Source organism: Apteryx mantelli, chromosome 4, assembly GCF_036417845.1.
Source record: "Apteryx mantelli isolate bAptMan1 chromosome 4, bAptMan1.hap1, whole genome shotgun sequence".
Lineage (NCBI taxonomy): Eukaryota > Metazoa > Chordata > Aves > Apterygiformes > Apterygidae > Apteryx > Apteryx mantelli.
The window spans coordinates 36,850,049-36,867,490 of record NC_089981.1 but is presented as its reverse complement, the minus strand read 5'-3'; the positions used below and the strand labels follow the sequence as shown (position 1 = coordinate 36,867,490).

The 17,442-nt window shown below is 38.0% G+C and overlaps 1 protein-coding gene across 4 annotated transcripts in view; it reads left to right on the top strand.

Annotated features, from left to right (window-relative positions):
* NELL1 (neural EGFL like 1) overlaps window positions 1-17,442 on the top strand; it is a 294,700-nt gene that overhangs the window by 255,678 nt on the left and 21,580 nt on the right. The window lies entirely within an intron of this gene.

Here is a 17,442-nt window from a genome sequence, read left to right as displayed (position 1 = left end):
CATTGCAGAAACCAATGAACATTAATTTGCCCCAGAAAATAAACATGAGCGTAGCTCCCTACAGACATGGTTAGGGCACTCTTCTGGCCTCCAGTAGCAATAACAGGTTTATCCAGGGACTGTTGTGTGTCCATATTTCACTCTCTGTATGTCTCTCCCTGTGTGTGACATGATGCCTGAGGATTGAAACCGATGCTCCTGTTTACTGTCTAGGTCTGCCTCTCCCCAGCCCCAAACTGTTTTTGGGGACGTAGGTGCCAGTAACTTGCATGTCTGTCGTAACTCAGGGAGTCAGTGGCACAACCAGCAAGAAGACTCGGGCACTGTAATGCTTCCCCTTTTTCTTTTTTCAGAGCTGGCAAAAGCCTATGGGGATGGGGGAGGACTGCATAAGATGTTCCTTGTTACCTTGGAACGTCTTCCTTTCTTTGTAGACGGATTAGCAGGAGTGAGGGCTGGAGCATTCGAGTCCGTTTGTTCCCTTTGTTCCCCGGGTAGACAAACAGTATGGTGCTGGGCTGATATAAAATTGTCTAATTAATAATTAATCAGTTGCTGAAATCAGCCTGCATCTGTGAAAGGTGGCACTTGACAGTGCTATAGAATTAGAAAATAGGTAAATTACGGTCAGCTATGTAGCACTCTTCAAAAAGTTTTGGGTATTAGACTCATTTCAGAGGAGACATCTTTTCCTTTATTATTTCTTTATAACAATAGGCCGTTCCAAGCTTAACTGGACTGTTACCATCATTCCGTATGTACTTCTTGTAACATCACCTTTGTTTTCATTTTCTTCCGTTTTCTTTCGCTGGCCACCTTGCCACCATCCCTGCTTCTCAAAAGATTAGAGGGCCAAAGGGGTGCACCCAGAAGAACTTCCATTACCCAGAGAAAGTGTCACCTGGCTTAATTATAATGTAAATAGGAAATAATTTACATCTAGAAAAGGTATGACATTTCATTTGGTACCAGATAGCAGGAATGAAAATTACTCTATCTTCCACCTAATAAAATTGTACCATTTTTGCTGTATGGCAAATTTTGTTCAGGCTGCTTAATACAGTTTAAAATTCTATATTAAATAGTAACTGGTATCCAAACTGTCACACTTATAAAGTGTTGCTGCATGCAGGGTTGTAATTTAGTGTCTCTTGTCAGGGAATAAATTCACAGACTATAGATTTGCTTCCTGACTAGTCCGCTAACTTAAGTGACTGTTGGTGCTTCCCTCATTTCTCCAGGCTCATTTTTCTCTATCTGTGAAGCATATATCACAACAAGTACATGTAATATGTTGGATGTGTGACTTAAGTCAAGATGTTGATGCAACTGAAAACTTGGAATTTGCTTTTACAGAAAATGTTGATATGCCAAAAATAAAATTTTGTTATGCTTTGAAATATTTTGCTCTGTGAATTAAAAACAAACATTTTTGAAAATACTTTGGGAGTGGGAATCTTAAAATTTCATTTTTAATATTGCTGTTTCATTTTTATAATGTAGCATATTTTATTGTTGTTTTTTTCATGGTTTGCCAATGATAGCATATATGGTAGTATCAAGCCACGTAATTATAGTACAAATTGGAACAGTACCAAGTAGCAACTGCCCAAATTATTTTAAAAGATTAAATGAATTAAAATACTGTATATCATCATCAGCAGGACTGCATACTGTGTTCTGTATTAATATAAAACAATAAAACTATATAATTTTAAAATTCTCATAAATTTCAAATGACATTTCAAAATTCCATGATCGAACATACAATTTGATAAAGTTTTTTAATTTAAGAGAAAACAGTATTTTGATAACCAAGACTACAGAATATGGATTGGATATTTTCTGATACTTTTCAGGTACATTTTTAATGAATTATTGAAATTGACAACTGTTTTGGTGTCTTCTTGCTAATGCTTATCAGTAAATAGTCCCAAATTATTAATACAGTCATTGTTAGGCAATTATAAATCAATAAACCCACAAGCTTTAGAGATAAGCTGTGCAGTAGCGGAGAAAAAGACAACATAATACCATTATGCTGTTCAATAAGGTATAATTTTATAGACCTGTGGAGCTGAAGGGGAATTTTAAAATTAAAAGAAAAATAGATGGCATTCTCATGCCAGCAAGAGTAGGGTAGACGAATAATAAGGAGGATGGTAAATAATAAGAAAGGTAATGAATGTGAGGCTGAGCAATCCAACTGGTTAATTGGACATGAAAATGTTTTCAGTTTTCCTGGAAATGACAAAAACTGGAAGTATGATCTGTGGTTCTCAGCAGTGTCAGAATTATGTCCTCTGTAGAGCTAAAAGAGTAACATGTTGTATTTTCCTTTAGTTGTAGTCATTGTATTGGAATTATAAATCAGTAGTAAAAAATTATGAGAGTTATTACAACACTGGATTTATTTTTAATTGAATTTTCAGGAGTGTTAGTGTGGTGCCTGAAATTGAGTTTCTAATATTTTGCACACAAAAAAATGAGATTGCAAAGATATTTGACTGAACATATTCAGTAATAGGTCTCCCTAGGGATGTGATGCTGACTCCTGGCCAGATGAATGAACGTTTCCATTTCCCTTTGTGTATCCCTCCGTAATTGAAAATGTGCCCTATCCACGAGTGCCAATGGGAAAGCCGATTGGCTGATGGAGTTGGGAAGGGCCAGGAAGAAGTCCTGGCGTGCGGGGAACGATGTGCTCTCTCGCCCTGGGTGCAGGAACCGCGCTGTGTGCTGGTAGCTGTAGACTCCCCCGAGAGGCAGGTCTCTGCTTCCCGGTGGTGCAGCTGGGGCACTACATTTTTTGATAAGCTTTTATAAGTACAAATTTTGGAAGGAGATCATATATAATTTGATGTTAACCTTTGGAGGCACTGTTTATCCAAGGGCAGAAGAGAGTCCTGTGAAGTTGTTCCTGTGGATATATCTGGGGACAGGCTCCAGGCTGATTCTTTATACGCTTCCATGCACACGTTCATGTTCAGCTCAGGAAATTCATGTCCCTTAATTCTAATTTAATCAAAGAAGGTATCTAAATGATAGTCTGTAGCACTGTCCTTGGTCTTTTACACAGTGTTCTCTGATTGAAGCTCCAAATATGCATTTCGCAGAAAATGTCCAGATTTCAAAATGTTGCTTTAATATTTCATTTCTATCTTGCTTGATAACGTGTCAGTAACAGTAATGTACTGATATGGGTTACTTTCTGTGACATGTCATAATGTGAAATTGCAGTAGGTGTAATCGATTTCTAAAACATTAGTGGTAGCTACTTGATAATGACTGAAGTGCTTCTCCCCCCCAGTCAAAGCATTTCTTATTAGTGTTGCAGTGAAATAGTTTTGACACTTCAGTTCCAGCACAACACAGCCAGGAGACACTTTGATCTAGTTGCCAAACTGCTCCTTTGCAACAATCAGGACACGCTTTGATGTAGTAAGCAAGACAGAAGTTTCATTCAGAACTAAGTTTTCCTTTCTGGACTTTTTTTTTTTTTTTTTTTAAATGACATGAAATGTTGGGAAGGTAGTGAGTCTGTGGTATTGCGTCTCCTTCCTGGAAGTGAAGTGCATGAAGTTTAAGCATGCCCCTGTCTATTCTCCTCGTGATGGCAATTGCATTAGGAGTCACAACACTTTAACAGTTATTATGCTAAGGTGAAAGCACAACAGATTTGAGATGTAAAGCTCAGCTTTTTTAACTACAGTATGATCTGTGGCATTGACACAGCTAGGGATGGGGTCTTGACAAATTCCACTTTGGAAAATTACATTTCACAAGGTAGATCTGATGTCTGTGGTCAAGTCCACCTGCTCTTTGTCATTGCCTGCATAACTATGTGCCATGAAATAGCTGCTGTAGATTGCTCCAGGGCTGGCTACATTTCAGTGACTGGTAAAGGGATTTCTCTGTATACTGTCTGCAATTTTTAATGGCTTTGGGAGGAAGCAAATGCTGAAAAATTTGTATGATGAGTCACAGTTAACCTGAAAAATAAACACATAAATATTCAATTTTTCACAGGAAGCCCAATTCTTATCTCATTATGTCTTTGGTATAATTCTACCAACTTAAAAAGGGGCACTTTTGATTTACAGCAATATTAATGAAGATAAAAATTTAAACTTTGATGAGAAAGGTTATAAAATATGAAAGATATTAAAGCAGTTGGGAAGATTCTAGTCTCACCTCAGAAATAGAGAAATTATTTTAAAATAGGATTGTGTTCTTCGAGTACTAGTGCCAAAAAAATTCTGTTGCAGAGATCTTTTAAAAAGGAGAATTCAGATTAGGGGTGAATGATTACTGGCATGTGCAAGCAGAAGATCATTTGTTCATGCATTTGCCAGCAGAGCATGCATAGGTGTGTGGCTTTGAGAGGGTAGGTGTACTCTCCTGGAACAGTCAGAGCAACCAAACACCCAACCTAGGGCAAGGCCCCAAAGCATGTTCAAAAAAAAAAGGGAACTGATGCGTTGAACAGCATGCCTGGAATCCTCCCTTGCTCTGGGATTAGCAGCTTTTTTCATTTTTCTTTGTACTTTCACCTGAATTGATTATTCTATACCAGAAAAAGAAAAAAAGGACAGAAAAAGAAAACAGGAAGATATAAAAATGGATAAATGAACAATAAAAAGCAGGCAAGGGCTTGTTGTAAAATATATCTCCCTTAAAGCATTGTTAGAAGCACTGTTTTCATATCTTTTCTACTGCTTCCTCAATCCAGTGTCTCCCAGTGGAGCATTAAGGAGGCCAAAACAGCCCCAGCAGCTTACTCACCTATAAGCCAGGCAAACAGTGCCTCCCTGAAGAAGAGCTCTTCTCATTCATCTCCAGCTTGCTGAGCAAATGACCTCCCATCAGTACTGTGGAGCCCTTCCTCCTAGCTGATGCAGGCTATTAAGGTTATTATTGCTGCCAGCACAAAAGGAGTGCAGCAGCTGACAGCTCACAACATGATGGCTCAAGAGGGCGCATCTAAACAAGAGGCTAGTGTCTGCAGTGCAACAAGCAGAGGGAAAAGCAAGGGAAGCATGAAACAGGCTTTTAAAATACCTGCAGTATTTTAAAATACCTGCAGGCCAGGGAGTAGACAGCTGCCTGGAGCAAATTGATCAGAAGGAGACAACCAGCATCACAGGCAGCCATAGCAGACACCAAAGGAGGAATTTCTCAGTCCTGGGCTTTATTAACAGGAACGCAGCCAGAAGATTGATGGCAGTGATTATCCCCCTTTCCTTGGTGCTTGTTAGACTGCATCTGCAAAACTAATACAAGAAAGACATCGATAACTAGCACAGGATCAGCAGAGGGCCACCAGGGTGGTTGGAGCTGGAGCACTTTCCCTGCAAGGGGAGGCTGAGGGAGCTGGGCTTGTCCAGCCTGCAGAAGACAGTTTCAGGGGGACCTAACAGCAGCCCCCCTACCTACAGGGAGGTTACCAATAAGATGGAGCCAGGGTTTTTACAGTGGTGCATGGCAGGAAGACAAATGACAACAGACAAACTGAAACAAGAGAGATCCCAACTTCTTCCCCATGAGGAAAAACCAGCGGCAGGTTGCCCAGAGATGGTTGTGCAGTCCTCACACTTGGAGGTTTTCAAGACCTGCCTGGGCCTGGTCTGATCTCACAGCTGGCTGTGCTGTGAGCAGGAGGTTGGACTGGCGACCTCCTGAGGGCCTTCCAACCTGAATTATTCTGTGATTCTAATGCGTCGCTTAAATTTACAACCCCCTTCAGCATAGTTGTCACTGATTCCTTTTCATGTAGATTACGTACATAGCCAAGTGAAACAGAATTTGTCTTACCCAGCTTTAATGGGGGCTGTTATGGATGTCTCCATTTGAGGTAGTCGGCTAACCTTCTTTTATAGTCAGTGGAGAGAAATAGGTTTCTAAGGCATGATGCATCTCCCAAAGTAGACATCTAAGATAGGTGTTAGATGAAGTGTGCTCTAAAAGCACCTAACTCTCCACTGATGATAAATGAGGACCAGATAACTACCTCTAATAAAGATGCCTATTTTCTAGGCATCTAAAGCCAGGTGAGATGAATCTCACGGTGTTTTTGCTTGAAGGGTTTTCTCTCCCTTTTGTGGGAATGAAGATTATTGTGTGAACGTAGGATATAATTAGGCCCCTGTAGCTTACTTTAATTGTACAGGATGAGCAGCAAGTCTATCATCACCTGTTGGAACTCAGACCTTTAGAAGTTATTTTAAAAAAATTAGGAACAGATTTTTTTCTGCTGTAAATAGAAGATAACAAAATAATGCCATTTTGCTCTAAGCTTTTTTTTTCCCCCAAAAGAAAAAAGAGCAATGTGTACCATTCAGTGTCTGATGGTTAAGCCAATTCGCGCTATAGTAAAGTAGCTGACTCTCAGTTTTATGTTCAATTTTTCTTAGGGAGAAAACGTCATTAAAAGGTAGGTGGTAGTGGACTGTGTATGCAACTGCTTCATTGTAAGGCCAAAATCAAAGCAAGTGAAGAAGAAGAAAAATTGTCGATTTGGTTAATTAGGCTTCTGCAAGCTCCTTCTAAAATTGTCATGCAACAGGAAAAAAGAGTGGAGCGCCACCCCCGAGTGCCAGTGGCGTCCTGCCTTACCCTGAATACGTCCCCCACCGGCGCTGACTCACCTGTGGTTGCTCAGCGCAGCAAACATCTTTGCTTTGGAACAGGCAAGGCTGCCAGTCTGCTTTCTGAATTAGCAGTTGGTGACTTCACCCTCAGCCCATTTATTTATAATTCTGTAAGATAAAAGCTGAGCTACACTAACGAAATACACACAGTCTTTTCTGGAGTAAAAAATTTCCCACTTAAACATGTTTGCTCAGCAATGCTGGTTCTTTCTTAGCTGCAGTTTAGGGAGCCAGAGCTGGCTGAAATGGAAAAGGACTGTAAATATTCTCTGATTATTCCAATTCCTTCTCATCTGCAAGTAGCTTCCCCCTTTCACCTTTCTTGGTACTCTGTCACCTCAGCAGGATGACCCTGTTGGAGCTTCTTGTTAAACTCGTGGTACACATCACTGGTTTAAATAAAACGAAGACACCATCTTAATGGCAGTAACTTTTTATCATGTGAACATATTGAATCTGATTATAATTTAGGTGTATGTTTGGATGCGTTTCTCAAACAGCTGTATTCAGGCCATGATGTTGTTTGAACTATGATTATTTTGATCACTGAAAATCTGTGAGGCCAGAAATCGAATTTTCACTGAGTGAAAACCAAGGTAATTTTAACAAGAAAGCGTCACTAGGAGCATAATAAATGTCCTCTCATTAAATATCTGTATATTTTTGACTTTATATTAAAGAAAAATAATAGTAGACTTCCGTATAAAAGTGATTAATTTGGGGAGAGCATCGTATGTAACTGAAGTGTAAGTAATGAAGACACCTGCACCCTGCAATTAATAAATTAGAATATAGCCTGTAGGATTTGTGAGCTGATACAGGTTAAGAACCAAACGAAATGCAAATCTCTCAATTTGTCTTTTCCCCCACTATATTTCCCAAGTTATATATGTGTGAAAACCTTGTTTCAGAAAGCCAGATACTTTATGTTCTCCTTGGTGGCCCCAGGTTCCTTGACAATCACATGTGACACACTTTACTAATGTTTGTATTTTTAGTATTCTTCTATTTTAGGGCAACCCTTGGCCTAAGTCACTGTCAAGTAATGAGCATTTTTTTCTACTGACTCTCAAGCAATGTAAACATCACAGGCTGTGACGTACTAGGTGGTTTCATGTGGGCTTAAGAATGATTTCCTTTCTCATTACCATTTGTTCGTGTAGATCGTATTTGCTGCTCTGAAAAGCTGAATATTTTTGTACTGCTGTACCGCCTTCCCCCACGAAGCTTTTCTTGCTCGTATCCTCTGACATTCATGGCTACGACAACACTACAGTTGCCTTTGTTCATGACATGAATCACAGCCTTTGTATTACCCGGAGCAGCTTACCACACCCAATTTTTGATCTAGGTCTAACCTGCGTGTTGGAGACTTTAGTCTTCATAGAAAGGTGATATGGTCCTTGTGTGAGAAGAAAAGTATCCAGTGTAATTAGGAAAAAAACTTATGGGGCAGTCTGTGCGCTCCATTTTTAGTGATCTTTTTCTCAAAAGTAGTTAATCTCTTCCTCATAAACACATGAATATGTATAGGTCAGCTTTTTTCAGAGGAGCTCACTTATTTTGGATTCTTGATATTCTGGTGTCCTGTGTTCCATAGATCAAATTCATTTCACTGATAATAAAAACTCTCTGAAACAGAGATTCTTTGCATATATATATATATGTGTGTGTGTGTGTATATATATATATATACATATACATACACACACACACACACACATGCACACATTCTCTCTCTCTCTTTGTAGTATAATAATATTCGGTATGTTCATTCATTAGCCTACATACTATCTGAGGTATGTACTGAAGAACTACTAAAGTATCTAAAATATTTTGCATCTAAGGAAACAGAAATGTAGAGAAGTGAAAAGATTTGTCAAAATCAAACGCAGAGGCAATGACAGCAACAGTATTAAATCTCAGGTAGCTGTTGCTTTTAAACCTCAATTTACTCAGCTCACTACCTTCATTGACTCTTTGGATCAGCATCTCCCCCCAACACTAATATTTAGATCATGTAGCCATTTGAGTTCTACAAGTTCAGAATGATTCTTCTAGTACAATAAGATCTAGTGTTATGTGCCAGCTTTTGCAGATAAGTTTTTGTGGAATATAGTGTAGGTTAGTACATTTTAAAGGAGTAAATTTTATTGTGGTGTTCAAATGATTAAGTCAACTCTTGTGAGAAACTCCTAACTTTGGGAATGCTGTTAAAAAGCAATTATGTTCAACTTACATATAATAAAACTTAGTTAATTCAATGAAATGGGGGGCAGAAAACTAATCTGGATAAATGGTTTTTTTAACGAGTGGACGGCTAGTTCATGCAGTAAACAGTGGGGGCTGTATTTTCATCCTGAATCATCAAAACCATTTTAGATAAGTAAACAAAGTTTTGTTACCTTTTTACTTTCCTCACAAAGTATTGTAATGTTACATAATGTGTAGGAACTGTTTTGAGATCACTGGATGAAAGGTGGTATATAAGTGCAATGTATTTATTATCGTTATTATTAACATTTGATGAGTCCCTTGGCTTTTCTTTCAGGATTTTCCACTTACTTCAGTTGCACATTTTTAATTGCTTAGAGAAATGATGTAGTCATATCTCAGACTTGTTTTAATTGGAATTATTGATGTCTGAAGCAGCACCCAGTCTGGGAAAACTGGGGTCTGATCAAAGTCTACAACAAATGGTTTAGTGAAGTTAAAAATTCAGTCTGTAATTAAAAAATGAAAGTGTGTGTGTGCTTTCAAAGTGCACGTTTTAAGCTCAGGAAATAGTCACTTTTTATTTATTTGGAAATACCCATTGCAGTATTTTTTTAAAAAAGGTAAAAATAATGACTTCAGTTTTTAACCCTGAATATTTGTTGAGTTTTTCATCTGGAAGATTTTACTGCATGCAGCACTGAGCTTTCATACCTGTTGGTGTACTTTATTCTCTCTAGTTATATTACGAACTGCATGACAAATGAAAAGTTCGTTTGAAGAAGAGTTTCAAGATTTTCAATTCTGGTTTTCATAGTGAAAACCACAAATTTTCAATTTTCCATGGGGGAATTTTTTTAGCTTGATTGAAGTGCATATATATGTTTACAAATTTTAAATGTATGATAACATATACAACAAATGAGTTTAACATGAATTCAAATTGGTGAAAAAATAAAAGATACAAAGCTGGCAGTATTGCCCTTTGCCAGTCTCTGTCTCAGCTCATTGATTACTGAGGAAGCATAGGGCAGTTGCTGATCGTCTTCAGCCCAGCCTTCGTTCTGAACGTTTCAATGGGATAGTTGGACTGTTGTGCTTGGTTAGCCAAATTTACTTGATTTCTTACGACATTTTGACTCTGTTTACTTAGTGCAATGAAATACAGTGCTGTCCAAGTTAACCAGGAAAGCCCATTTCAATCTTCCTGACTTGGCAAAAAAAAACAAAAACCAAAAAACCAAAAAAACACTTTTTTTGATGCTTCTCAATATACTTAGTGGATTGTGTATGGGAAATCACAACAGCAAACTGCTTTTTATGATCGTGCGCATGGAGTAATGGAGCTAGGAACCTGGGAAAGGTTAACAGCACTGGGAATGGTGGTGGGATTGGTGAAAGTTCAAGCAGAGCGAAAAAAGAGGAGAAAGGCTAGTACTTGCGTTGTGAACACAAAACAGATAGGCTACGTGGTGTAAGAGTTTTGCCCTCTCTTCTTAAAAGGTCCTCCCAATATTTTGTTCTTTTGTAACTCAGAGGGTCTTTCTGTGTATCCTCCCTGTTATCAGAAGCAAACATACAAATTCCCTGGTGGGCAGAGATCTTCCCTTGGATGAGAACAGCTGGACTCCAGTGCGGTGCCTGGGAGACCCACAACAAATTTCACCCTCCTTACGAAACTGTGTTCTTACGTTCCCCAAAAGTCTGCGTTTTTGTCATTTGCGCTGTATTGATCAGCACTTCCTGAGCCATTTTGTTCCCTAATTAAGGATGCAGAGAGCTTTCCATTATTCCGCTTGCCATTTCAAGAGCTCTTTTTATACTGCTTGTTTGGGGATTTGCTTCTTTGGGAGGGTTTATTGCTGTATGAATGAAAATGCTTTTCTGAAGCTGTTAATCATTTCAAGATTTTAAAAAACTAATTGAGAATATTTCCCATTATTATTAAACTCTCAGGGGTGCTATAAGGCGTGTACACTATTATAATCTAAACTGGCAATTTGGTTTTGCTTCTTGTGCCCTTTGGCACAGTGGTATGCACAGGGATTTTAAGGGGAATGGCTGACACTTGCCCCCACCCCCTAGCCACAGTGGAGAAGATAGGCTTTTTATCATTTTCTCATCAGCGGCTGCCTCCTGTTAGCGGTGAAATTGTTTTGACAAGTGTTATTTTGTCTGAACTATATTCGAATATGGAAGGACTCAAACTGATCAAGAGAACTTCCTAATATTGCGGACTATTGGGCTGCAATGTAATCTTCCCAATGAAGGGAAGGAGGACTCATCATGGGAGTCATTTTAAAACTGGATGAAGCAAATCACCAAAGAATATATGATAGGGAGCATTTCTTCTGTCACAGGATGTATTAGATGAGATAATAGGCTATTTCTGTGACTCTCTGATGTTGAACTTTAGCTTTTCAAGTGCTAGACAGAGTGATATATTGGTTATGTATTATACCTAAAGACTGTGCATGAAGTAGTTTGCTAGCATTGAACAATAATGCTAAGGCTCATCAGTGAAGCTTTTATATGCAGTGCTAGTGTCATTTGAACAATTTTTGTGTGCAATGCACTGTATTGCAGACAATTGGTGCTTTGGGTAGAGAAGGCTGTTTGTCAGTGTCCTGTTTTGTGAGAGACCAGATTCATCTTTTGTAGCTCCGATGAACCAGTTTGCAGCCTGTATCTGTTTACTGTAGCAGCTTTCTTTGGAGTGAGCAACCTATCAGTTGTGAAGTCAGTCGGTTTGTTTCTGACTTGCAGAGTGCTAATTAAAATATTGTTTGCAACAGGAACGCAAATGCAGCACTAAATATGAAATAGTTCTTCACCCTACCTAATATATTCTTGCCACGCTTTCCATGGAGCAGTCTGGCAATCTTTATTTATGAGAATCAAAAACTCTGTTTCAGCTACAGTAGTGTGAACTGACATTTATTTGGATCATTCAGGACCTTTAGGTTGCAGACTCCAAGTGTGCTGCATATTTAGCATACAAATAGACTAATATGAGGGTGTGAGAGAGATGTGCACTAAACTGATAAAGACATCAGCTTGGAATGTTTATTAAAAATGAATTTCAGTAAATTAAATGCTATATATTAAAAGAATTAATCTTAAAAATTGCTGGTACCAGTAGTCTGTGTTATTGTGATACCAATTTAATTCCATTTTTCCTTGTTAAACTCATCATTTTAAATTTGCATGTTTCAGATTATTAAAAATCTTGATAACACCAATCCAGAATTATACAATAAAGCACACTACAAATGTTCTTTAATTATAATGAGTGGTGGGCACACCTTTCATCCCTGAAAGCTACTTAGTGCCATTAAACTGTTGCGTGGGTTTGACTGTTCATGAATATGAGTTGTATTCACTGTCTCAACAAATCAAAATTTTATAATTTCCTGCTGTGTCCCCAGAGTGCTAAAATGGACCTCAGCCTGTACCATTTATTCAGGCAAAACTATTCTTGCCAGAGAAGGAACTGCAAAGGCCAGTATAAGCATAATGCCATTAAAACCAGTCTTTGAAAACAGTCATGACTGCTGAGGAGATAGGAACATGCTGTTTGGTGCTGATTATTTGCTCAAAATCTCCTAAATGAGTTAAAATGAAGATAATTAAAAGAGAGGCTAAATGTCAAGGAAAAAATTCCTGAATGACTATTCCAAAGTCTTCTGCTGGCCTCTGTCAGAGAGAAGTGGCATCTTTATCACTTGAGACATTTAAAGCTATGAGACAAGAAATTGATTATTAAAAATGTCAATGGTTAGGGCTCAGAGAGATGTCTTTTCTGTCCTTTCTGATTTTTAATATCTCTATGGTCTTAAGTGTGAACTGGTCACATGAGTTCAAGTGACAGCCATGAGTCATTATACAAATGTAACTAAATTATACAGGTATCTCTGTTTTTCAAAGTTAGCATTTGCTTAATAACTAAAATGCATTACCTCAGTATCATTGGTATTGTAGGCACATTAGGTTGTAAACCTGTGACAACGTCAGATAGTCATAGAATTTTCTAGTTTAAACTGGGAAAAACATTGACAATGTATTTCTGCATTGTATTGCAGGTATTTAAAAATAAATACAGTTCCTTATTGATAACTATAGAGAAATGTCAAAACTAATATGAGTTAATAATAAAGAATAAAATTCAACATTTATATAAGTTTATGTAAAACATTTTATTATTTCTTTTATGAATTATGCTCACATCAGATAAGCTTTACATCAAGTTAATTTGGTGGAAAGGTAGGCATTTGGCAGATATTTTTTGCGAGAGAGAGCAAGCCTTATTTTGTCTCTGCTCATCCAAAGCAGTTGTCTTTGCTTACAGGGTTTATTTGAAGTAGTCGAATGAGCGTTCTGCGGCAGAGCCACTGTTTGCATAGCGCTGGCGCTGACACTCCTTCCCGGCAATCTCTGTCTCCGGGAAGTGAGGCTTGTGTGAAAGTTGAAGATGAGACAAGGCGTCATCTTATGTAGAACTGATACCTCAGCTGGCTGGCTGAAGGCTTCTGGTGTTTTGATGTTGAAGAAACCCCTTACGGTGGAAACAAAGCTGTGATGCTCTGCTCCTCTGGAACCAACGGAGTTAACCGTCAGGGTGCGATTTTAATTCGGGAAGCCAGAGACCTGTATGATCATTTCATGTTAGCACAGACCTTTCCTGCTTATAGGTCTCGTGATCCACAAAGAGCTAAAGATAAGGATCGTATATTTTTTTGCATGGAGAAGCGTACTGTAGGAGTTTGATGAACAGACACTTTTATTATAGTAGCTCTTCTGTCTCATTGAAACTGTAGATTGCTAGCTATTACGTGACATTGAACAGTTTTTCTTTCAGTATTGTCACACAGTGACTTAAACATGATGAAGCATTAGAAAAGATTGAATTATTTTAATTTCACTTTTTCACTGAGTGAAACACCATTGTGTTTTATTTTTGAGGTAAATTATCCTATTTATCTTGTCTGCACAAATATCTGTATGAATAATGCAAGAAGCTGGGATGGTAAAAGTAAAAATTACAGACCTGTCCTTAAAGCATGGGATTAGCATCCTGCAAGAGCTTATTCAAAACCAACTGGTGCCTTTATTCTACAATGCCAAAATGTGCCATTTTTGAGCTTTTGCAAAGCCATTATTATGGAGTGTTGCCAGATCCATTAACAATTCTGTATTAATGACAGTTAAATAACTGAGTGGGGTAAAAGCATGCAATGCAGTGGAAAAATAGTCCCACAGGAGATAAGAGCAGCAATGTTCTATGTTAAATTAGTTAGAAAAGAAAAATATTACGCTAGTTCAAGGGTAGTGCAGGTCTTTAGCCCAAGACTAGAGAAACAAATTAAGGATATGGGAAATTTTAAGTTTCCAAAGAAATATTAAATGATGTGTTTTTCACAATCACTCTGTTTGTTTTAGGCTATAGAACTAGTAATGCAGACAGAGTGACAGGAGTGATTACAACTTTGGTATCATTTTCTCTCCAAAGTCAGAGGTACATGCTTTCATTTCAACTTAGCTTATCTTTATGAAAAAAGTACCAGCATACACACACGCGCTCACAGACTTGTGACACATAAATGCAGTGCATATATGATTCAAATTCTATAGCAAAACCTTAAACCGGACATTGATGAAAAGATATCCATCCTAAGGTAAGTTTGTAAATACATGTGCAAGGATCTAAAGATGGAAAAGCATAGGTACAGAACAGTGAATTGATTCTAATTCCCTGATCTGGTCATTAAACATGGCAACATCTTCCACAGAAATATTCCTCAGAAAAAGGGTTTTCAAAAGCCATGGTATGTTGAGATGTAAGAGATCTATTAGGTGAACTAAGTAATGTTGCAGTATGTGATACACCTTTTTATAAAGCTGTCGTTTACAATTGCTTCTTTTTATTATTTTTATTATTATTACTATTTTATTCTGTATTTCTAAAACAAATCCATAATATTTTCCTATGCCTTTAGATATATGTTTATATGCTAAAAATAATGCACAGGATAACAGGAGAAGCTTATGGACCTAATCATAACTTTTTTTCCCTTTTCATCTTGCACATTATTTTAAGCATAGGAATAGGCAACTGCAATGTATTAGAGAAATGGGAAAGCTGCGAATGGTGGTCTTTTTCTCATCACACATACTGTATTATGTGGTCTGGCTAAAGATGTGTCGCCAAAGGTATGCAAACTTGTTGCAGAAGCAGGGAAAGGGGCACTTGTCCATTCTCCTCTCCTCACCATCACCCCAGACCTGTCTTAGCCCACCTGCAGGCGCGCACACACACACACACACACACACGCATACACACAGGGAAAGGCCAGGCTGGGAGGCAAGGAGGAGTTTGGGTCTCCACCTGCAAGAGGAGGAACAGGGCACCTCCCATTAGCTGCAATAGCTCTGGGGGAGGAGAGGTAGCAGCCAGGAGCAGAGCTGGAAGGGTTTCTAATAGCTGCTTCTGGAGTCCACGGTGGCTTTAATGGCAGGTTTTCTCAAACCGGCCAGCACGGCTCTTCCTCTTCCCTCATCCCCTCCCTTGGCTTGAGTAAGGCAGTGCTGTTGCAAGTGTGACTGCTTTAAGGAGATAAAAGAAGTAAAGACAGAACCTATATACCTGAACACATGTCCCTTTTCCCCGGCTCTCCTGGTTTGAGAAATTCTTTTTTGTCCCACTACGAATTACGTGTTTAATTTTACTTTTCTGACATAATCTACAGAGACTTGCACGCTGATGCTCTTCTTCCTTCAAAAGTTCCCACCACTGCTCAGTTTTGGTATCTTGGCAGGCAGGCTCTTGGAGAAGGAATCCACCATCCAATTAGTATCCTATAGCATGAGCCTGAATCAAATATACTTTCAAAAGGGCTCAACTTTAGAAATGAACTTTAGGAAAACTCTATTGATTTTGTAAATTAAAAATGTAAAATTGAATGGAAAGAGGCCAAGTACAGGACTGACCCAACGAACCAATCTTTAAACTGGAGCATTCTGAGCTTTGACACTGGGGAAGAAAAGAAAGCTAGAAGGAGGAGTCGTTGGCAATTGACCTGCAATAGCAAAGTTGTTCACTTTCCAAATAGGATTAAAATTGTTCCATCAGCCACGACATGTGAAAAGATCATGGTTATAAATTCCATTTGCTGTAATGAATTGAAAGTGTCTGAGTTTGCAAGCAGCACTCATCACTGATGGACAGCTAGATTTGTGCAGTGTTTTAATGCTAAAATTAGCTTCTACAAAATATAAAGTACAGAAAAGGTGGCAGCAGTGACAGATTTTAAAGCATAAACAATTTGACTTTATTGTTAGATGGAAGCTGAATAAAGTTAGAAATAAATAGTGGTTATAACCCTGTTATGTAGATAACTTCGTTCTTGAGGGAGTGTGAGCACAAAACTGAGAAAAAGGTTTTTGTTTAGATTTCTCAGCTGTATTTCCGCAAGAATAAATATTGTTACTTAAATGAGGAAAAATTGAACTTTTCTATGGTATTGCTTTTAAGATGTCATAAAATGGAGTTGTATTAAAGAATACATCATTCAAATATATTTCAACATACGTGAACATGAGTCCACTGCAGTCAGTGAAACCATATTGGTATATGCATTTTATAAATTGAGATAAAAAACATGCTCTGTGTTTGCTTAATAACCTTAACTCAGTCTGGCATCAGGATCTAAGTATGAGAAATTTGAACCTAGATGCTAGCAGATCTAAATGCAGATAACCTAATTTCACAAACTTTGTGTGTTCAGCATACACAGTTTCATTCATATTTTAAGTGTGTTGGTTGTCAAGAAGGAATCTTGATGAGTGAAAACTTCTAATATTTGTGGATAATTCGAGATTCATTTTAATTGATAAGGTACCCGTAGCAGGGCTGAAGACTGTCCAAGATAAGAATATAGTTTGAGCTAAACAGAGGAATGGAAATGTAATAGCTTCTTAAATTACCACAAGGTTAACATATAATTAATTTGCTAATTTTAATTACAATCCTACAAAATGTGCTGGAAGAATGCTCAAAGGGGAGAAACAGCCAGGTGCCAGCTGTGATTAACCAAGGTTACTAGCAATTATGAGGTCTCTATTAACCATGTTAAGGAAATTTTTAAAACTCCTGTATAAAAACAGCACATTCATTAAAACTCAGCAGGGTATTCAACTTGCTGTACCTTTCCACTGCTACAGACTTACCAGGATGTTGTCAATTGCCTCACTTTTTTCCAGCTAAATGTATTATAGCAGCTGAAACATAGACTGCCTTGTCTCTTTGTTACACGCTATTGTGTGTTTACTAGGTACTTATTTTGATCATATAAACCTCATGAAAAATTTAAATTACAAAAAAAGATTAATTAATGTTTGTTAAATGCTCTGAACTTATTAAGTGCCACTGTAAACAGAAGTCCTGAAGAAAATTGTCTTTTTTTCCAGGATGTCTTGGGACATGCAGTTTGGAAAGCAAGAATATTGCTGAAATTGCCTTTTTAGTTGAGAAAGTGCTGTGCCATGCTTTACGTGCACAGACAAATTTATGAGTTAAAAA